Source organism: Carlito syrichta, unplaced genomic scaffold (assembly GCF_000164805.1).
Source record: "Carlito syrichta isolate Samal-C Ts95f unplaced genomic scaffold, Tarsius_syrichta-2.0.1 Scaffold303073, whole genome shotgun sequence".
NCBI classification, from domain to species: domain Eukaryota; kingdom Metazoa; phylum Chordata; class Mammalia; order Primates; family Tarsiidae; genus Carlito; species Carlito syrichta.
This window is the reverse complement of record NW_007247169.1, coordinates 190334-212833: the sequence shown is the minus strand read 5'-3', so window position 1 is coordinate 212833 and position 22500 is coordinate 190334. Positions and strand designations below refer to the sequence as shown.

At 39.7% G+C, this 22500-nt stretch overlaps 2 non-coding genes and 1 pseudogene across 2 annotated transcripts; all 3 read left to right on the top strand.

Moving 5' to 3' along the window:
* The first annotated feature begins 7638 nt into the window (after positions 1–7638).
* Positions 7639–8997, top strand: LOC103259970 (annotated as a pseudogene).
* A 7692-nt stretch (positions 8998–16689) lies between these two features.
* On the top strand, positions 16690–16771 carry TRNAS-UGA. Its single transcript has one exon. It is a non-coding gene; the product is annotated as a tRNA-Ser (tRNA).
* A 1190-nt stretch (positions 16772–17961) lies between these two features.
* On the top strand, positions 17962–18033 carry TRNAQ-UUG. The gene has a single exon. It is a non-coding gene; the product is annotated as a tRNA-Gln (tRNA).
* The last annotated feature ends 4467 nt before the right edge of the window (positions 18034–22500 follow it).

Here is a 22500-nt window from a genome sequence, read left to right as displayed (position 1 = left end):
TTTGCTAGGTGCTGCTCATTCAATGGAGAGCAAAAAAAAATATGGCCATTACTTTCAGGGATTTCTCAAATAAACAATGAGAGAAGTGAGCAAGTAAACAGTTAAGTCCAAGTGAGATGTGAAGTGTTCCATAGAAACCTGTAGGAGGCCTACCTGGTCCCAACAGCTGAGGTCTTAGTGGCTGCCTCAAGGGTCAGTCATTAGACTCCAAGCTCAAGAAGAAAGTTTCCAGTTCTACTCTCTTTACCTTAGAATTTGCCATGGGCCAATAAATATTTGCAGACTGCATCATATTGAATGCTCAGGCATTCAAGATCTAAACCTTATGGAATATGGGAAAAATTGAAGAAAGTTCTGTCTAGTTGAAACATTGCTTTTTGGAATGATATTGGGAGGGGCAGTGATGAGAGATAACACCGGAGATATAGTTGAGGGTAGATTATATAGGTCGGGCGATGTCAGCATCAATTTAGGATGCATATCTGATTGTGTGCCTTACCTCCTTTAATGTTTTTAAAGTATCCTGTGTCCTACAGGGAAGACTGCAAATGACATGGGAAGCCCTCAACTTAGGTATCTGTACAAAACTTTTCAGCTCCTCTTCTGGTCACTCTCTTGAACTCTTGGGATCATGCAATCCTCTTGCCTTAGCCTCCCAAAGTGTTGGGATTACAGGGGAGTCACTGTGCCCGGCCTCTTATGGCCACTCTCTCAAGGCAGCATGAGACTCTTGAGACAATAAAGGATCTGCCTTATCTTACATAGTTACGGTTTCTTCATCTTGACCTCTGGCTTGTCTGCTTGGAGCCCCATGCTCATCCTTCAAACATTTGCTTAAATAGCACAGCTTCTGCCAATCATTTTTTAAAAATTCAAATTTTTATTATAAAAAATGCCAACCATGTAAAGAATTTGAAAGACTAGGCAATTATCTGTATACTCACCAGTCAGATTCAACAATTAACATTTTGCCACCTTAGTCTTATTTACCTTTTTTCTGCTGAATCATACAAAATTCATTTGCAGACATTATGACATATCATATAAACATGTATCACCTATATATGTGTCTTATGTAACCACAATATCATTTGCACGAATAAAAAAAATCTAGCAATTTTTATTAACTTTCTCTAACTTATTTTTAGAGTCAGTTTTCCTAACCAGGATCCAATCAAAGCTCATTCATTGCATTTGGTTGTAATGTTTCCTTAGTTCCTTTTAGTTTAGAACAGTCTTCTAGGTTTTTGTTGTTGTTTGATCAGAAGTAAGACTTTTTCAAAAGTGCAAGCCAATTGTATCATAAAATGTCCTACATTCTGGATTTTTCTTATTGTTTTCTCATGACATCTTTTAATTAATTAATTAATTAATTAATTTTTACTCCCTTTAAACTAGAACATACATCAAAATGACTGGTTAGATTCTTTTGATTAATCTGAGTGGTTAAATTCAGGTTGAATATTTTTGGCCAGACACTGTATTGACTTCACATCAAGAGGTACTTGCCAGTATTATCCCACCGATTGTGAAGATAAATTCGTACCCCCAAGGTTCTTTCTTTCACCTGTGTAATCGGCAAGTAATCTTGGGGTGTTACTTTGACATCATGCACATATATTGTTTCTCAATGGCCTTTTCTTATTGATTTTAAGATCCTTAATGTTGTTTGCCTAGATCTAGTATTTCTCTGGGGATTGAGGATGGTGATTCTTCTAATTCTACCATTCTTCTACATTTGTTAGAGGTCAAGTTTGTTGATCTCTTTTCTGCCTTCTTTCCTTCCTCCCTCCTCCTATCTTCCCAAGGGGTTACCATGGTAGCCTCACATTACTCTTCTTATAACAATCTTGCAACTCAGGTAGATTGGCACTAGATTGTAAAAGGGACTGAGGTGTTTTCATGTGTTAACAAAAAGAAGCCAAACTCTGTAAAATATTTTAAGATGATCTATTTTTACCAATGTAAGTGACCAGACCCAGGACACCTTACTCCAGAAGGCCCTGAGAACTCGTGCCTGGAATGGTTGGATTGCAGTTTGCTTATATACATTTAGGGAGGCCAAAGTTGCAAAAAAACATAAATCAATACATGCAAGATTTTCATTAGTTTGGCTTCAGAAGGAGGGACATTTCCAAGCAGGAGCTTATGGATTATAGGTGGGTTTAAGGATTTCTTGACTAGCAGTTTGTAGTTCTTATCTAAAGAATTTTGGAAATCAGTAGAGGACAAGGTACCTGGAGTCTGAGAGTCCAACTATCTTAGGAATTTTGGAAATCAGTAGAAGACAAGATGTCCAGAGTCTGGGAGTCCCCAAGAGATGGCTTTGTAGGGTCATAAAATATTTTGATTTCCTTTTTCATCTGTTGTGTGATGCTATGCCAGAGTTAGGTTGGAAAACAAACTTCTGTATATAGGGTAGTAAAATCCCCTCTGGTGAGTCTCTAAGCCTCTTTGTTAGGAATTTGGATAAGAGAAAAAAAGGTCACAGTTTAATCTTCTCTGTTATTGTTGAGTGGACATTATACAGCCTGTATGGTGAATGAAACCAAGAGCACAAGCTGACAGTCCTTGTGTTCTTTGACTTATTTTCAAGGAACTAAGCCTACATTTCCTTTGTCTCCTCTGACCTTTTAGTTGCATTTCTATGGATAGCCAAGCAGCGCCAAGTCTGGCCCAGAACCTGCTCATCCTAAATGATTGCCTTGCTTAGCATAGATGTTAAGATATGCATAATTTAGTCATTGACACTTACCCAGCTTGTGTGATTTAACTCAGACATTAACATATCCTGCTTGTATGGTTTCACCTTCCTTTGTGAGATTTTTGTCCTATATAAGAGGCATGTGGTAAAAATAAAAAGTTCTCTCTTGCTCTCAGCTACCTGGGAGAGTACCCTCCCAATCCTGCTGTTTATCTCTTTCTTTCCTCATTCCCTTCCTCCAGCTCAGGCCCTGATCAGCGGAGGCTGGACCCCCGCAGTATGGTGTGTACATGGTTCTCATTCTTGAGTGTGCAAACAGATCACTTGGATAACTAAGTTGGGAGCAGTGGCTCATGCCTGTAATCCCAGCACTTTGGGAGGCCGAGGTAGGTGGGAGGATTGCTTGAGCCCATGAGTTTGATATCTGCCTGGCAACATAGCAAGACCTTGTCTCCACAAACAAATTAAACAATTGACTGGGCATGGTGGCTTGGGCCTGTAGTCCCAGCTACTCGGGGTCACCTGAGCCCAGGAGACCAAGGCTTCAGTGAGAGGTGATCATGCTACTGTACTCCAGCATGGGCAACAGAGTGAGAACCTGACTCAAAAACAAAAACAAAACCCAGAATCCTAAGTCCAACCCATAAAAGATTCTAATTAGGGTCCAGACTGGTGTAGACTGGGGAGGCTGGCCTTGAAAGCTTGTATTTTTAAGAAGTTCCCAGGTGCTGTTACTGGTTCATGGACCACATTTTGAGTAGTGCTGACCCAAAGAATGGACTGTATGGTGGTATTGTGGAGGCACAGAGAGGGATAAACAGACACTTGGGAGGTAACTAAGCACAAAGCAAATGCAAACGATGTGTAGAAGAAATTACATAGAAAATAAAAATTAAGGTAAAATGGCATACATTTCTGATTACCAGTTTAATTGAGAAAAAACACTAAATAATCTTAAGTCAAATAATATCAGTTCGCAAGTAACCAAGGAGGGATTTGAACCCTCAAACTTCTAATTCCCAACTCAAATGTGTTATCCATCAGGCCACATGGTTCCCAACCGCTGACTCCTTTCATTTGTAAAGAGAAAATAATCTTCTCTTTGTGAGCTGTAAATGTAATATGTACAGAGAAATTATTATTGTAAATGAAGGAATTTCCAACCCCTACAAAAAAATTTTAAAATCTAATTGAGGAAAGAATTTTAATGGTCCAAAATACTGTGAAGTTTAAACTAGATAACTACCAAAGGCAGAAATATGGTTCTTCAATAACTAGTAATAGGATGTTTTATCTTTTGATGGGAATGAGGGAGAAAGGCCAAACTGAGGAAGTAATGCTTGAGTTGAACCTGAAAGAGGAAAGGTCAAGATAGAACTGGATTACTTAGGGAGTCACTGTAGTCATTTGAAGCTTCCAGGTAAAAACTGTTGGTTAAATACAATATTTACTCTTGTGCACTCCGCAATTCCCACTTAAACAACACTAAAATATAAATTCAAATAGGACAAAAAGTTCGGGAGAGGAGATAATAGAAACAAAATTTTATAATCTGTGTAAGAAATAGAATGGTTTATTTTCAAAATGAACCCTGAGCCATGTTTAAATGCCTTTGCTGAGTCATTTCCTGCTGCTTTGTTCTCTTTTTCACAGACTTTCACTTTGGTGGGCTTTTATGTTCAAATTTTGGAGGGAATCAATCAAAATGTATCCTGTAAACCAATCAGCAAATAGGACATGTAAATGAAGGGATTTTGTAGCAACTAAGCCAATCAGCAAATAGGGCATGCAAGTAAAGGAATTTCATGACAACCCTATAAGCCAATCAACAAATAGAACATGCAAATAAACTAATTATGTGACCCAATTGGTGTGTGTCATGGGTGACATCCTGGAAAGTGTTGTAACCTCTGGAATGCCCAGCCTATGGGAAAACAGGGGAAGGACTTGCGTTCTAGTTTACAAAATCCGTGGGCCTACCCACCAGACACCTGGTCTTGCAAGACAGTCACTGAAGACTTGCTTCTGTTGCACTCCATGTCTCTGTGTGCATCCTTTGATTTTGGACAGTCAAGTTCATTTTTCACATCTGGGAAGCTGACTGAGGAGTGGTAGTTGATTTGTCAGCCCTGAGAAAACTAAATCCTAAACCACTTAAACTCACCTAAAAGTGAGTGGCAATAGATTTATACCACTGAACTTCCATCCCTGTTTCTTTCCCCTATGCCAGGCTCAGGAATTGTCAGCACTAGTGTCATCTGGAAACTGCCTGTGTGAGCTGAAATGAGTCTTCCTCCATCTCCCTCAAATTCATGTCGAAGCCCTAACCTCCAGCATTTCAGAATGTGACAGTATTTGGGAACAGGGTCTTTAAAGGGGTAATTAAGGCGAATTGAGATAATAAGGGGGAGGCCTAATCATAAGAGCTGGTGACTTTATGAGAGGAGATTAGAACAAGGACAAATAGAGGAAAGACCATGTAAAGACAGAGGTAGATGATCACCTGCAAACCAACAAGAGAGTCCTCATAAAAAAATCAATCCAACCAACACCTTGATCTTAGACTTTTTAGTCTCCAGAGCTGTGAGAAAATAATTTCTGTTGTTTAAGCCACCCAGCCTGGGGCATTTGCTACAGTAGACCCAGGAAACTAATAATATATTGCCCCATCTACCTCTAGAATACTGGAATTTTATTTTCTTGAAAGCAGTAGGTCAGATGTCAAGGATGGAGCAATGATTCTCAGACTTTTCATTATATCTCAAGCACCTGGAGGGCTGCTTAAAACAGACTGTTGGATACCACCTCCAGTTTCTGGTTTAGGAAGTCTGGGGTGTGGCAGAGAATTTACATTTCTAATTTCCCTGCTGCTTCTAATCCTGGGAGCACTTTTAGAGAACCATTAGGCTGGAGGAAGAGATCTCATGAGGCTGGTAGGAAATGGTAACACTCCAGCAGCTTGTTGGGGTTATTGTTGTGACCTGAACGGCATGGGTATATAAGAGAGACCAGAGGGTCCACAAATTCTGACTGAGAAGCGAGCATTTCGGGAAGCAGTATAATTCATGCTAGACTTTTTTAGGACCACCAAGTTGAGGAGGGAGCTAGCATGAGTGAAATAAGGGATACCTAGGCTAAAGCAAGACTGAAAGTCTCTTCCGGAAGAAGGAAGAAGTCTAGTGAATTTACGAGAAAAGTAGTAGCGCAGACGTCGTAGCTGTTTTATGCTGGTTTTCACTGCAAATTTAAACCCAATATGTATACAGAGAAATTTAGTTTTTCTCAATTGGAGGATTTGGGGTTAACATTTCATCCACTCAATTCCTTATTTTTCTCAACAAAGCCAAAGTGAAGCTCTGAACAGGGGAGAGAAAGATCAGAATAATAAAGAAGTAACTCTTTGTTGGGGAGGAGGGAAGGAAATAATTTTAGATCCTTAGGTTAAAATGAAAAGACCTTTTACTTGTGACCTTGTGGTGTAATGGTAGCACGTCTGACTCCAGATAATGAGGTTTGCGTGCTCGAATCACGTCGGGTTCAGGTGTTGGTTCCTTTAGGGTAGAAGGGGAGGTCTCATGTCCTTTAGCCAATGCTTTCCTTCACGTAAACTCTCAATGCCAATGTTTTTAAAATATTTTTCCCATGTATATTTTCTGACCTCTGCTTCTTGTCTCTTCCTTTGCTTATCTGCCTACAATACTCCATGCATTTTTCTCAGCTTCATCACCACCTTTACAACCCTGGAACCTGGAAGCCATTCTGGATACTACCTCCTTCACTTCTCAATGGAGCTGTGTGTTATGCTGAGCTTTACCTCCTCATACATCCCATCTGTCACCTCTCTCCATTACTGTGATGATGTTTTTGTTTCCATCTTTTACCTCTTGCCAGGGATATTGACATGAATCTCTTAACTCATCTTTCCAAAACTTCTCTTGCTCAGTTAAGCTAGTGTCTTTACTGTGTTTTTTTGTAGAAATTAATATCCTTTTCAATTAACAAATTATAGTTGTATACATTTTCTAGAGTACAATGTGGTATTTTAATACGATTTTGCTTGTTTTTAAATGCGAGTCTTATTCTGACATTCTCTTGCCTGAAACAAAAACAAAACAACCAACTGAACTTAATGGCCTTCTGTCACACTGGCCTTCTTTCACTTTCTCAAATGCATTTTGCTCTTTTCCACCACAAGACCCTTGCCCCTGCTGTTTCTTCTGTAAGGATGTTCTTTGTCCTTCCATACATGATTCAGAAACATATTTTAGTGGTCAACCAAAACAAAATTCCCGAGGGAGCCTTTTTAGACAAGGAGCCTTTCTAGACAAGGAGCTCTCTAGATAAGGCTCTCCAGTTGTACACTCCTTCAGAGCTTTACTTTCCATTCACTCATCACTTACATTCTCCCAAATCAGCTATACTCTTGTAATGTAGTGTCTATGACTCTTATGCACTATTATAGATGCTCTGTGAGGGCTGGACAAGTCTATGTGTTTTACTGCTATCCCTAGTGTCTAGCAAAGTGTCTGCTACACAGAAGGCACTGAATAGTTTTTGAGGACAAGGAAGGAGAGAGAAGCCTTTACTATGGCTTTGCTAAATACCCTTATAAAGGTAGCAGAAGGGTGCAGAAGTAGCATGCTAGCCTGAAAACACAGGGAACAATGGGGAGAAACCATCAATTTTATCATAAATCTTTCTTTCTCATAAAGTGAACATGCAATGAATGCTTAAGGCTAGTTACTTTACTAGCAATGTACTCAATTTCAGTATTTGTATGCCACTTAGATTAATGTATTTGTGATCTTTCTTAATCCTGTCTTTTACCTTAAAAAGAAGTGAGGAAAAAAAAGTATCCCAAAACAGGAAAATTCAATACTTTTTGTTAAAAAATCAAACAAAAAACCCAGAAGTTTCTGAGTTACTTCCTGAAGATGGAGGAGGCTTGTGACTTGGTACTTGGACTTTCCTTGCAGCATGACTGGTCTCCACACCAGCCTCCAAAGGGAAGATCAAGGTTGCATGCTTTTTTGTGGGCAGAGGAGACATGGGCCTCTGTGGGCTTGCCAAAAAAGGGAGAAAAAGATCAACAAGAAGAAATTGAACATATTGATAAAGTACAAAATTAAATAGACTTAATGAACAAACCAATGAGGAGATTTTGAAAGTAAAACTGAAACATGACAAACTCACCAACCGTTTTTTTTTCCAAAAGAGATCAGAATTGATCACCAGAATTCTAAATAGCTGGGTAACAACATTTGTCAGTCATCCACAAGTGTCTGAACTGCTTGGTGAGGAGGAAGTGTAGCAGGAACACAGAGAGGCCGTGACACTGAGGCTGTTTTAGGAAGTAGCAGATTTATTTTAGTGCCCGCGCGACTTGCGACTCGGTGCGCTAATGATCCCAGGCCGAGCACCCCAGGGAGAGGGGAGGGGGGTCTTATATCTTAGTTTAGGTAAGGGGGATCATGTTGAGCGATTATACATTTTCTTTAGAATTTATAAGGTTGTACTCAGCAAAATCAGATTTTTAAAGAACAAATGGTCTTCAGGAAATGCATGGCAAGCAGGAGTTGTAAACTGATAACTTCAAAAAGAGAGGATTTGGGTAAGTTTGTGAATTGGTCACTCTTTTGCATTTCCAGGAAAGCCATCGGTCTTTGTCTATTTGGTTTTCTCAAACAAAACCGGTCTGGTGAGTTTTCTGAGCTTGCCGATTGATTTTCAAAAGGGATACTTTTAACTGCTATCAGCCCGCTTTCTGTCACAGAAGCACTGTATTATTTGACCAGAGTTGAAGTGACAAAATTTGAAGATATTAAATCAGGCTACAGAATAGGTTTTATTTTGATGAAAACCCTTGTTCTGAAAATGAAGTTCTCTCTAGAGGATTTCATCTGAATGAGAGTGGTCATTCATCTTCAAAATCTACTGAAATTAAATGGAAATCTGGAAAGGATTTGACAAAATGTTGAAGTTAAATGCAGAATAAAGCCAGCAGAAAGAGGCAGCATGAGAAACCTGAGAACTTAACTTTACCAGTTCACTGACCATTCTGACACAGGTGCAGATGAGTTAGGAGAGGCCATCAAAGATGACATTTGGCTGACTCAATTGTGGTAATACTTGGTTCCTGATATGGATGATGAAGGAGGAGAAGAAGAGAAGAAGATGATGACAGTGATGAAGTAGAAGGATTGGAAGATATTGATGAAGAAGGGGATGAGAATGAAGGTGAAGAAGATGATGATGAGGGGGAGGAAGGAGAAGAGAATGAAGAAGATGAATAAAGAAAACAGATGAATTCCAACCTTTCTTTTTAAAAATTTTCTTCAGTCCCTGGGAGCAAGTTGCAGTCTTTTTTTTTTTTTTTTTTTTTGAGTCGGAGTCACCCAGGCTGGAGTGCAGTGGCATGTTCACAGCCACCGTAGCCTCGACCTGTTGGGCTCCAGCGATCCTACTATCTCAGCCTTCCAAGTAGCTGGGACTACAGGCATGTGCCACTGTGCCCGGCTAATTTTTTGATTTATTGTAGAGATGACGTCTCACCAAGTTACCTAGCCTGATCTTGAACCCGTGGGCTCAGGCAATCCTCTCACCTAGGCCTCCCAAAGTACTGGGATTATAGACCTGAGCCACCGTGACTGGCCTAGTCCTTTTTTTTTTTTTCCTCTTGTGCTCAATTGCCTGAAATACCTTGAGCAGAATATAATGGGAAAAGAATCTCTACTCCTTTCTGTTCCCAATTCATTTTTACCCCTTCCCATCTCAATAAAGCTGTACGGAATCAATGTCACAACTCTGTGGGAAAAAAGAAAAACCATCTCCCTTTGTTGTGCTGGAACAGTTGGACCCTTGTGTAGTAGTGCATAGAATTCTAGATTTGTTCTTCCTTTTATTGTTCTTCCTTTCCTGTATATTGGGCTCAGAGAGTACGCTGTGTCTTTATGTGAATATGAACAGTCAGCATTTACCAACATGGATCTGTCTACATTCTTTTGCTTAAAAAAAGGAAAAAAAAAAAACTTAAAAAAATGGGGTAACAGAAGGTCAGCAAAGGATGGGTTTGAGATGTTTGGGTGGGTTAATTGGGCATTTTGACAACATGACTTCTCCTTTGGTATGTTTAATTGTGATGTTGAATGGACATCCTTGCAGGATAAGATGACATTTTTATTTATTTTATTTTTTGAGTAGGAGTCTACTCTGTCACTCAGGCTGGAGTTCAGTGGCACATTCACAGCCACCACAGTCTTGATTGGCTGGGCTCAGGCAATCCTTCTGCCTCAGCCTACCAAGTAGATGGAATCATAGGTGCCTACCACCACACTTGGCTGATTTTTTTGTTTATTGTAGAGATGAAGTCTCGCCAAGTTGCCCAGACTGATCTCGAACCCCTGGACTCAGGCAATCCTCTTGTCTCTGCTTCCCAAAGTGCTGGAATTAAGGTGTGAGCCACCACACTCGGCATATATATTTTCTTAGTTAGGCAGTCTTTCTTTTTTGAGAGAGATTTGCCCTTTGCCAGGTCTTTCTGGTACAAAACTTCCACCTGACCTTTCTTTCCTCTCTTTTTCTCGCTAATAAACTTTGCTTTAAAACTTTGCTGGCCACTCTAAAATTCATTTTAGAGATGAGTCAAAGAGTCCATGAGTTTTGTGCCCCACTGCACATGGCACCAAAACCATGACATTTACAAGGATAAGTGTATACTTGACCCAAATATAGTACAGAGACATAGTGATGGCTTCTGACAGGCAATGAGAGAACCAAGAGTGCAGTGTGAGGTTGAGAAAGAAAGTCAGAGAATGTGGACACCAAAGTAGGATTTTGGACCATAAGTGAGAGTTATTGATGAAGGGAAAAAAAGGAGGGGGAGTGGGATGACAAAGAAAAGACCCTATATACCAGTCTCCAGTCTAGGTAGATGTAGTTTTGTTTATTTATATATATTACAGAAAACAAAACAAAACAAAAAAACAACAAAAAACCTTAACTTTCTCTGGATCAGAATAGATGTAATGGATAGTTCAACTATAATTGTTGGGTTTTTGCAACATGATGCAGAGTAACACGTTGAAATCAGCTTTTAAAAATAACCTAGGACAATTCATCCAGCTTTATCATAACCTAGATGAAACATCCCTCAAAGTCACCAGTTTTCTTTTCCTCTGATAGTGTTGAAAAGAGGAGCTGTGCTGGAGTCCAGCTCCTGCAAGGGTCGGAGGTCACTGGAGGTGAGACGGCGTCGGCGAATAAAGAAAGAAAGAAAGGGATTGGGGAGAAAGAAAGGGACTAGACTTCTGTTCAGAATCGAGCAAAAGCTGTTTATTGGAGGTTACAGTGGGTATTTATCCCCAAATTTTACACAAACAATTAAACTCACATGTTTTTCACATGAACACAAAGCCAGGTGCATGAGGGGTATCCCCCTTCCACCAGCTGGTCTTTCAGGCATGAGGAAGAACAAACCCAAAATTGCCTTTCTGTTCCAATATGTTCTTAGTAATCAATAACCTTTACCATACACAACATCTTACAAAAATCACACAACACCTTACAAAATAGCTAACCTATCCTATTAACTTTCCTATTCTATGCTAATTTCCACTAATTCTAACTTACACAATTGCTATGGAAACCTATAACAAATATAGCCTAAATCAGTTCCTAAAGAATGTGACCCAGTCCAAAGATCATGCTGGGCTCTCCAGAATGTGGCCCAGTCCAAAGTTCACAGTGGGCTACTTCTTGGAACAATTGATTACAATCTCTTAACAAAATGGTTACTCTAAAATCCTATATATCTACCTTAACTTCTATATGAATTTCTTAATTCTAATCATAATACAAAAAGCCTGTTACCAGCAATACGGCTCTCAAATGTGACCCAAGTTTGAACTGTGAATCGTACCAAGGCCAAAACCACAGTCTGTGAAAAAATGGGAACAATGAGTTTCTAAAGTTAGCTGTGTTCGTCTCAGTCTCAGAGTTTCATGCTTGAGCTTACAGGAGCTTTATCTGGTAATAGTGCTAAGCAGAAAAAGGGAAAGGAAATGGGGTCAACAGCTCCCGAACGCATCCTAGTGGTCTCAGGGTCAATGGCCCTCCCTGATCCCTAATGCTCAGTGGGCCTCCATGGCTGGCTCCCAACAGTACTGGATACTTGCTAAAAATGGCAAGACAAATTTTATTGGCGCTACTGCAGTAGGAGAGAGAGACTTCAGTTGAACTCAATAATAGCAAGAACAGTTGGGATTTATAGTCATAGGCAGGGTGGGGGCTGTTGATGAATGGAAAATTACTAAGAAGAGCTTGATTAGATATCAAAGGTGGGAGGAACCTTGACTAAAGAAAAAGTCCATGTCAGTGGTATGCTACCAGGCTCTCTCCTGATTACTAAGTCACCCTTTAAAGAACCTCATGTCTGGAATCATGGTGAATGAAACTGTGGCTATCAATATTCCAGTCTTGAAAAGTTATACATTTGCCTCTAAATTAAGAACTTGTGTTCTGGGTTATAGCATCAGACTCCTGTGAGTCTTATTAGTGAGAATCAGTCCCTAGGGCATAATTCTCTACAAGTGATAATGAAAGGAATTCACTGAATTTACTCTATCAGTATAACTGAGGTCTAAATCCTAGAACACACCACAATAAGGTAGTAGTCATGCCTGGGAATTTGACTGACTTCTATAGATGCCATCTTTATTCTAATTTCACTTGGGTAGGGGTCTCCCTTTTTTAGATTTTCTACATGCATGCTTTTCTGTTTTTATTAGATTTATCTTTGAGCAGAACATTTGAGTCTTATTTTCTACCCCATCCGCAGTGTGGTTTACTTTTTTTAGATATCAAGGTGTTGCTATGTTCCCCAGGTTGATATAGAAGTCAGATCCCAGTCTCAAGTGATCCTCCTTCCTTAGCTTCCTCAGTAGCTGGGAAAGTCTGACAGCCAAATAGGGTAATCATACTTACTGGCTCCAACATTTGGTAAGAAAATACTATGTTCTGCCTCTGTTTCAATATGTCATTTCCATAAAATGCCAACCAAAAGCTTGTTTAACTAAAAACTGAGAATATTAGAAAGTTGGCTTTAACTTCCTGTCTTAACAATGAGGATTTTAAACTTCATGGTAAGACAAGTAAAATATTATCTAGCTATTTTTTCCCCCAGAGTTTACTTTTTTCACATAATGGTTTTTAAGTTTATTGGACAAAAATATACCTATATATCGTATGGAAACTTGTATTGTATGTGAGAATTATAAACATTCCAACAATTTACAGTCTATATTAATGTAACTTTACTATTCTGCTATTTTCATCAGCATAACTTTACCATTCCCACAGACCCTTGCCCAGGAAGCTAAAAGTTGCAATTATCTTTTTGCTTTTTCCAAGAAGTCCATTGTTTATTTTAGGAAGTTCTCAAAAGAGCTATCAACTGCTTGATCGAAGGCATCTGAATGACAGTTTCCCAGTGTACATACAATATTCTTTCAGCCCTTGTGGTGGTTTTAAAATGTGTACAAATAGGCTCCTTTCTTTCTTTTTTTTTTTGAGTTGGAGTCTCACTCTGTCACCCAGACTGGAGTGCAGTGGTATGCTCCTGGCTGCCGCAGCCTCGACCTGCTGGGCTCCAGCAATCCTTCCACCTCAGCCTTCCAAATAGCTGGAACTACAGGCGCGTGCTACCATGCCCAGCTAATTTTTTGACTTATTGCAGAGATGAGGTCTTGCCAAGTTGCCCAGGCAGGTCTCAAACCCATGGGCTCAGGCAATCCACTCACCTCAGCTTCCCAAAGCACTGGGATTACAGGCTGAGCCACCCAGCCTGGCTCAAATAGGCTCCTTTCAAGAGATGGAGCCTAATTTTCCTCCCCTTGAGTGTGGGTTGGATTTAGTGATTTTCTTCAAGAGAGTAGGATACTGTAAAGTGACTGTGTCACACAAAATCTTACAAGGCTGCAGTTTACTCCTTGCTATTCTCTGGGATCACTTGATCTCGTGGAAGTCAGCTCTCATGTTACAAGAACACACGTATAGAGAAACCCATGTGGTAAATAATGGAGGCTCCCATCCATTTCCTGGTGCTTGAAAGAGAATTCTCCAGCCCAAAGTAAGCTGTCTGATGGCTGCATCTTTTGTCAACATCTTGGTTGTTTCAAAACTTCTAAGACACCCCCACCAGTTAAACCACTCCTGAATTCCTGACTCACAGAAACTGTGAGACAGTAAATGTTCGTTATTTTAAGCCACTAAGTTTTAGGACAATTTGTTACCTAACAATAGATAACAAACGCAACACTTCACCTCAAAATGTTCTCCTGGTTGTGCTCACAAATCCTAAACTATATTATGATCCTAACCCAGTCCTAAATCTTCCTTTTAAAAAACTTACCAAACCCAAAATGCAGATTTCAAAAATTTCAGTAAATAGCTCAACTTTCCTCTTACCTTTCTGAGAAGCTAGTAAGACTTTTTCATTAGTACTCTCCCTTGCCCAATAAATTCAACTTTTTTCCTTTCAGTGGAATTTTTGGTGAGCCAACATTTGACAAATGGTAAGTAAAAACTGAGGAAGTAGAGTGCACATTATAAAGGTTACTTTTATATCTTATACAAAGAATGTACTTGGGTATTTGTTTTAGAATAGCTTGTAGTATGCCATCAATTCAATACAACTAACATGAGTAACTATTATGTGAATTATGCTGAAGATTTCTGTTTAAAGTAGAAATAAGAATTTATGTTTAGGATGAACTTTCAGTGTTTCATCAAAAAGTTATATGAAGTAATTATCAATAGTTAATATTTATCTGGTGTTTTTATACTATTTTTCAAGTGGTTCTAATAGGTACCATTTTAATTTATCTTTAAAACCTCTTGAGGAGTGTAGGTCAACACTCAAAGCTCTATTTACATATGAGTAAATAATAACTAGTAAATTATGTAACTTGATCAAGTTTTTGTATGTCTCTCATACTTTCCAGTTCTGTATTCTTCTGTTGCTAGGCTCTGGAGAAACTTATTTTATGTCCCAAATTCTTCTTTTAAGAAAAACATCTTGCTTCTTAAATTGCTTTTGCTGTTTCCTAATTTTCCTCCTCTTTAAAGCATCGTGGTAGCTACCAAATATGTCCTTCTATAACATAGCATTGCAACTTCTCTATTCCAAAGAACAGGTTAAAAAATCAACTAGCATGAGCTAGAGACAAATTAAAAGACTCCTGGTATTGGCATGCTTTATTAGCCAGGCTATCAGAATACATTACCCTCCTGAAACCCAAATTCAAGACTTATGTCAGTAGAGATAGTTTCTTTTTATCGTTTGTCAATGGTCTTCTACATGTAACTTTTTCTTCAAACCTACTGAAAAGTTCTCAGAAATAGGAGTCACAGGCACCATTTTTGACTTTTGGTTCCACAACCACCTTTGCAACAGATGGTCATCCTCTCCAGGGGCAAGTAACAGGAATATATGTATGGAGTAGGATTGGGAAGCGTCTATACTTTCAGAATTTTTACTTTATTTTTCCTGCTTCCATTGATAATAACCTCCTTGTAAAACTTGAGTCTTTACAACAAGGTTACAATACGATGTCTCTGAAACTGGGTGTTTCAGATTTGAAGTGAGGGCTTTGATCTAGTATGTTAATCCAATTGACTTGCATCTTAAATGAGAGATTTTCAGCATTAATTTTCTTAAAGATTTAAATTGGGGGAGAGATGGCGAAAGATTCTTTTATATTTTCCATATAAGTATTTCATCCTTTCTCATCTTGAAAAGTCTCCAAAGGCCAAGCAGACTTTGTTTCCTTCTTGTTCACACGTTTTCATAGATTATTTAGATGTAGTCTTTTCTATAATTGATTTAAAAAAATTCTAGAGAACATACATTCCCAGTATTTATTTATAATTTGAAGACAATATAGTTATATAAGTATAGTTATATAAACATAAAGGAGGATTCAACCTCTATGAGGTATTGGTGGTTCAGTGGCAGAATACTTTGCCACATGAAAGACCCGGGTTTGGTTCCTGGCTAATGCAATGAGTTTGTTTTTTCCTTCACAGGAAAATATTTTCGGTGAAAATCACAAATTTAAAAGGTTTGGAAGTAACCGTGACTCCCTTCAGTACTCGAGGATTACTGAGAGCGGCCAAGACATTCGTAATTTCACCGTAGTAAATCATGCCAATCAGCATATGCTAGTTTTTCCCATAACTTGAAAAGTAATCCCTTCCGAGCTCGAGTGAACTCTGATCTCTTCTGATTCTAGTTTTCTGAGAATTCGAAACAACTGGTATTTGGAAGTGAGGTGCAGCTTAATACAGAATATTAATGTACTTTTCCCATTCTCCAAGACAGCCATTAAAAACCGAATGAATTATTTAGAACTGAAGGGAGAAAAAAATACCAGAAATTATAGTCTTGAATATATCTTTGAAACCCTTTGTACTAGTCGCAGGGTGGTGTAGCGGAAGCGTGCTGGGCCCATAATCTAGAGGTTTACGGATCAAAACTATCCTCTGCCACGGAGTGTGTGTACGTTTTGATTTCGGCTAGGTTTATCACTTCATATCTAAAGACTTGCTGACCTGATCTGTGTGTGTAAGAATCCACAAGAGAACCTGCTTGAAGTTCCATATTTCCATCCTTCACTAAGTGTAAGTCATACTAATTACTTCTGGAGAGTCTGTCATGCCATACTGTCTCCTATATTTGGAGACCCATATACCTATTAAGGGCTTCCATTTGCTCTTCGTATGGTCTTTTGCCATACTTTTGTCGTACGCCAGATAAATGTTGCAACTAGCAATAACTCCTGTAAATTTTCAAAATTTTGGCCTTTTTACCAGGATGAGAGACACTCCAGGACTATTGTTATATTGTTGGAGTGAAGGAATTTAAAGATATGTTTGCAACAGAAAGATATTTTCTCATGGGAATATATCCAGACAGCTAGTGCAGGCGTGTAGTCGTGGCCGAGTGGTTAAGGCGATGGACTTGAAATCCATTGGGGTCTCCCCGCGCAGGTTCGAATCCTGCCGGCTACGAGCGAGCATTTTATTTGTAACATGAGGAAAGCAACTGACAACACTGGTAATCTCTGAGACCACAGTAAAGATGCTGAAAAACCGCTCAGGCAGTTTTGCCTTTAAATCTTGAAACTCCGTCTTCCTATCCGAAATCCTCATGTATGACTTCCAAAACCTCGCTTGCAGTTAACTTAGGGAGTCAATGTTTCACACACATCCCTTTCAGATCCTGGTATCATCTCACTTCAGGAAACTAGAACTGCAGAGAGGAAATAACAGAAAATTGTGGAGATGTTCTAAGGTAATTGCATAGATGTTCTAAGGTTAGTTGTTGACACTTTCCTCTGTAAACCTGTCGACAGACAAATGTTCATGGTCCAGGTTAAGAGATCAGCAATAAGTTTATATCAAGAGATACATCTTTATCAAGGAATTCTTCTTGTATTCAATTGGGTAGAGCAATTTCAAGGAAAGGTGAACTCTGTTTCTACTTTACGCCGGCTGGAGCAATTTTGTTGCTTTTTCGGAATCTGGAAAGATGCGCCTACTTTGGGAATACAAATTAGAAAGCATTATCATAAGACCAATTGGGCATACGGTATTCACACTACCTAAAATTGAGCGGCTTTCCCGTGTTGGCCCCATAGTGTAGTGGTTAGCACTCTTAAACTTTGAATATAGCAACCTGAGTTCAAGCTTCAGTGGGACCCGTTGCAGTTTTGTATTCTTGCTGCTCTCAAATTACTTGTATCCTGATAAGCATAGACACACCTTGGCACTTTCTCACCTTTAACGTCCTACCCCAGTCAGCAGTAACACGGCTCCCTGCAGAACAGCATCCCCTACTCTTTCACCTGGAATTTCACGTGTGCCCTTTCCTGTTTCTCCTCCTTTGTTGGACTCCAGAGTTCCCCAGCCTTAGAATATCGATCGCATCCTTAAGCACATGTTTTTCATCTACTGGACCTCAGTTCTTTGCTTTTTTGAAGAGTACTCAACGGGTTCAGCTTCCATCAGTTTCTTACGCGATCTTGGTCCTGAGATGTTTGTGATTTGTGTGAGTCTCTTGGAGTCTCTGCTATCTGGGATGCAATGGATATTTTAATAATATTTCTCGAATTAAAATCGCTCCATAGGCTTTGAACAGTATGACATCCTCCATCATAATAGTTTATGGATCTTCCAGCAAACCACCTTTTCTGGAGCTTGGCCCCATGGTGTAATGGTTAGCACTCTGGACTTTGAATCCAGCGATCCGAGTTCAAATCTCGGTGGGACCTGGTTTTTGTTTCGGTTGACCTATTGTAGTTTTTTCTTCGCTCAAAAGACAACTACATTGCAATCCGAATTTCTTCTGAATAGTCAGCCTTCTCGTTTCTGACTTCTGAAAAGTATGGTCCTTGTAGAATCTTCGTTTTTTTGTCTTAACATCCACGCTTGCCTCTATTCCTAGTCAAAGTCCTCTTAAATTATTTGTGTACTTAGGATGCTTAACTGTTCCTGTGTCAGAGTCCCCTCCTGCAAATCTTTTTTCTTCGGAGCCCACTCAAAATGTATTGGTCAAATTTAAGAATATACATAGGAATTGCAGTAGGAAGTTTGTCCTGTAAGGATCCCAGAGTATAACAGCAAGCTCTTCTCTGAATCCAGGAACTCGAGTCCAAATCTCTTTGAGACTTTAGCCACTTGGCGAATGTTTCTCTGTAGTTCTCCTAAATCATTAGTCCATCATCGAGGTGTAACACACCAGACTGCACTACTGCGAATTACTTCCCAAAAACCAATATAAAATTGTTTCTACCTATCTAACTCTGGAATTCTAGCTCTAATTCCCCTTTGAGTTGATGTCCCTTTTGCCCTGCATCTTGATAGGTTAGAGTCTTGGCCCCACTGATTAATAATTTATGTTATAGTCTCCAATCTCAGTTCCTTTATACCCTAGAGTCTATTTAAAATATTCCTTCAGTTTCTAATTGCTAACACAGTTCTGAAAATGTTCAGACTGTGCAACAGTACAGTGTATATATCTTAGAGGCTCTGCTGTCTCTACCCAGTAGGGGCTCCATCCAAATTTCTTAAGCTAATGTATTGTCTGCATTATTTGGAAGATTAACTGGTTGGTTAAAAGTGCACATCAATCTTTCAGTGGACATTGCATTTAAAGGGCCTCATGATGTAACGGCTGGTACCTAGAATTCAAATCTCAGTGGATCTACCTTAGTTTTGGTGACCTCACCCCTAAGTTTACCCAAATGAGGAATACATTTTGGCATGTATAGACGTTCTGGGAGACTTGTACTTTCTCTTCCCTGGAGCAACATTTAGCTCTTGATCTTTGCTCTGACTAGTTGACTTCTCCCCGTCACCTTATGTCCCCTTAGAATCTTTCTTCTCTATGCCTGTTTTTGCTTTGCTGGTGCCCGAAGCCAGTCAGATCCCTGTAAGTTAATCATGTGCAGTATTATTAAGAGTTCATGTGTCAGAGAATCCACCTGTGACTTTTTTATTCTCTGGAGCTCACACTAAATGCTCTGTAGTTTAACTCTGGACACAGGTTGAAAATGTGCAAACCTCAGAGGGAAACCCCAGTCATCATGGTCATCTGAGAGCTTCCCCTGTCCCCATACAAGGCTCTCTACTTAGTGTTTCTTACATAGAATCTATTCCCAAAGCATTTTAAAGATTTACTGACCGGATGCGGTAGTATACAAGTCTTTTCTTGAAGGTTTGCTATACAAAGGTACCATGGTATAACGGTTAACACTCTGGACTCCAAAGACAGCAATCCCAGCTTTTGGTGGAATCCTTCTTTCTGTGAACTCTCTTTCTGTGAATTCGCTCTGCAGTTCAAAACATACCCTCCAGTGTTCTCAATGACAGCAAAAGAACAGCCCTACCAGCTCCTTTGTCCTCTAAAAATTGTTCCAGAAAAAATCCTGTAGATTTATTTCCACCTATTTTGCTCCAGTCATGGTAGTGTCCTAGTGTCTCTTTATTAGTTTCCTTCTGCTGCTATAACGATTACCACAAATTTAGTGCCCTAAGACAACAACACAAATATATTTTCTTGCAATTTTGGAGTCTAGAATCAAGGTGTCAGTTGGCCTGTGAATCTTCTGGAGACTTCATAGAATGACTCCATTTCTTACCTTTTTCAGCCTCTAGTGGCCCTTTTCTTGTATCATTTCTTGTTTCTATAGTCACATTTCCTACTATTGACTCTGGTCTTCCTGGCTTCCTTTTATAAGGATCTTTGTGATTACTTTGGGCCTACTCAGATTATTCAGGATAATCCTCAATTTTTATTCCATATGCAAAGTGAGTTTTATCACATAAGGTAACATATTTACACGTTCTGGAGAGTGGTTGTGGACATATTTTGAGGGTCATTATTCAGCCTCTATTAATAAATAGTAGGTATCCATTAATGTTTTTTAGATTTAAACTACTGGTTATGGCTTCTTTTTCTTTCTTGCTTTTTTTTTTGAGTTGGAGTCTCACTCTGTTGCCCAGATTGGAGTGTAGTGGCACACTCCCGGCCACTGCAGCCTCGATCTGCTGGGCGATCTTTCTGCCTCAGCCTTCCAAGTAGCTGTAACTACAGGCGCACACTACCACGCCCAGCTAATTATTTTATTTTATTGTAGAGACGAGGTCTCGCCAGGTTGCCCGGGGCGGGGGGGGTCTCAACTCCGCGGGTTCAGGCAATCCACTTACCTTGGCCTCGGGATTACAGGCTGAGCCACCGAACCTGGCCATGGCTTCTTTTTCAAAGATAATGTACAGATCTAGATCAAACTTATATGCAAGTCTTTCAATACAGAGACTCTTATGTAAGTGCTCCATTTTTTAATGATTAGCATCTAAACTCAGATATGGCAATCTTAGGACATTTTGTATTTTTTACCTTCTCACCGTTTTTACCCTTCCACCTACAGGATCCACAGCTCTCTTAGCCTCAGGCCTTCCTGAACTATTGCCCCATAAGCCACAGTTTAAAACAATAGACATTCAAATTTCACAGTTTTTGTTGGTCAGGAATCTGGGCATAGATTAGCTATGTCCTCTACTTCAGGGTCTTTCGCAGTCTGCATTTGAGGTGGTGGCTGGGCTGTAATCATCTAGAGGTTCAACTGGGATAAGATCCACATGCAAATATGGCAAAATTTCCTTCCTTAAATGTTGGACTGAGAACCTGAGTTATTTGCTGATTGTTGACTGGAGTTCACCCTCAATTCTTTGCCATGTGGGCCTCACCAACATGCAGATTGCTTAATCAATGCATATAAATTGAGAAGTCAATAGTTCTAATCTGTTGGTTAGATGGACCTCTTGATCTTTTATAAATTAATTGTGAACGTGTCATCCTATCACATTTTATGTACTGTATAGATTAGGAGAAAGTCATTAAGTTCAGCTCATACTTAAACGGTGGAAATTAGTCGGGCTCGGTGGCTCAGCCTGTAATCCCGCGCCTTTGGGAGGTTTAGGTGAGTGGATTGCCTGAGCTCGCAGGTTCGAGACCCGCCTGGACAACTTGGCGAGACCTCATCTCTACAATAAATCAAAAATTAGCCGAGTGTGGTAGCGCACGCCTGTAGTTCCGGCTACTCGGAAGGCTGAGGCGGAAGGATCGCCGGAGCCCAGCAGGGCGAGGCTGTGGTGGGCGGGAGCGGCCACTGCACTCCAGTCTGGGCAACAGAGTGAGACTCCAACTCAAAAAAAAAAAAAAAAAAAGGTGGAAATTAAACAGGAAGAGTGCTTACCACACTGATTTCAATACCCCTAGGGACCCAAGGCAGAATGAGTCCAGACTGGTGCTGACCTGCTACTGTGCTTGATACTTTGCAGAGTTCTTCTTCTTTTTTAATTTTTTATTTATTTTATTTTATTTATTTTGAGTTAGAGTCTCACTCTCGTCCAGACTGGAGTGCAGCGGCATGCTCCCGGCCACCGCAGCCTCGACCTGCGCTCCGGCGATCCTTCGGCCTCAGCTTTCCAGGTAGCCGGGATTACAGGCGCGCGCTACCACGCTCGGCTAATTTTTGATTTATTGTAGAGATGAGGTTTTGCCAAGTTGCCCAGGCGGGTCGCGAACCTGCGGGCTCAGGCAAGCCACTCACCTCAGCCTCCCAAAGCGCGGGATTACAGACTGAGCCACCGAGCCCAGCTGGTTCTTCTTTTGCTTAGAAAGTGCTGTATTGAGAGCAATTTGTGGTACCTCTTAATTGTGAAAAATTATCTCTTGGCCTCAACTTTCTTAAGTTTTCCTTTATATATATTCTTTGATAATTAAGTCAGTTTTGAAGAGCTTGACTGTTGCTCTTCTGATATCATCCTGAATAAGTGTATCAGAATCTCTAAGAATAATGTCCTGATATGAATATTTCTCAAAACTTTCCCATGAATTCAAATATGCAGCATGAAGAACCACTGAGCTAATTTTCCCCTGGCCATTCTATTTATTAAAGTAGCCACCATGCCAATTCATTTACCACTTTATGGCATATTATATATTTTGATTTTTAAATTGCTTGTTGCCTATTTCTAGAAAAAAATTAATAAAAATTAAGTTTCATCAGGGCAGAAAATTTTGTGTGTGGTATATACACCTGTAGTTGGAATAATACCTGGCACAGGTAAAATGCTCAATAAATAAATATTTGTCCATAGATTGAATGAGAGAACCAAAGAACACTTCAGGCCCAAGTTTGTTTGGGCTTTATGATTTTTTTTTTTTTTTTTTT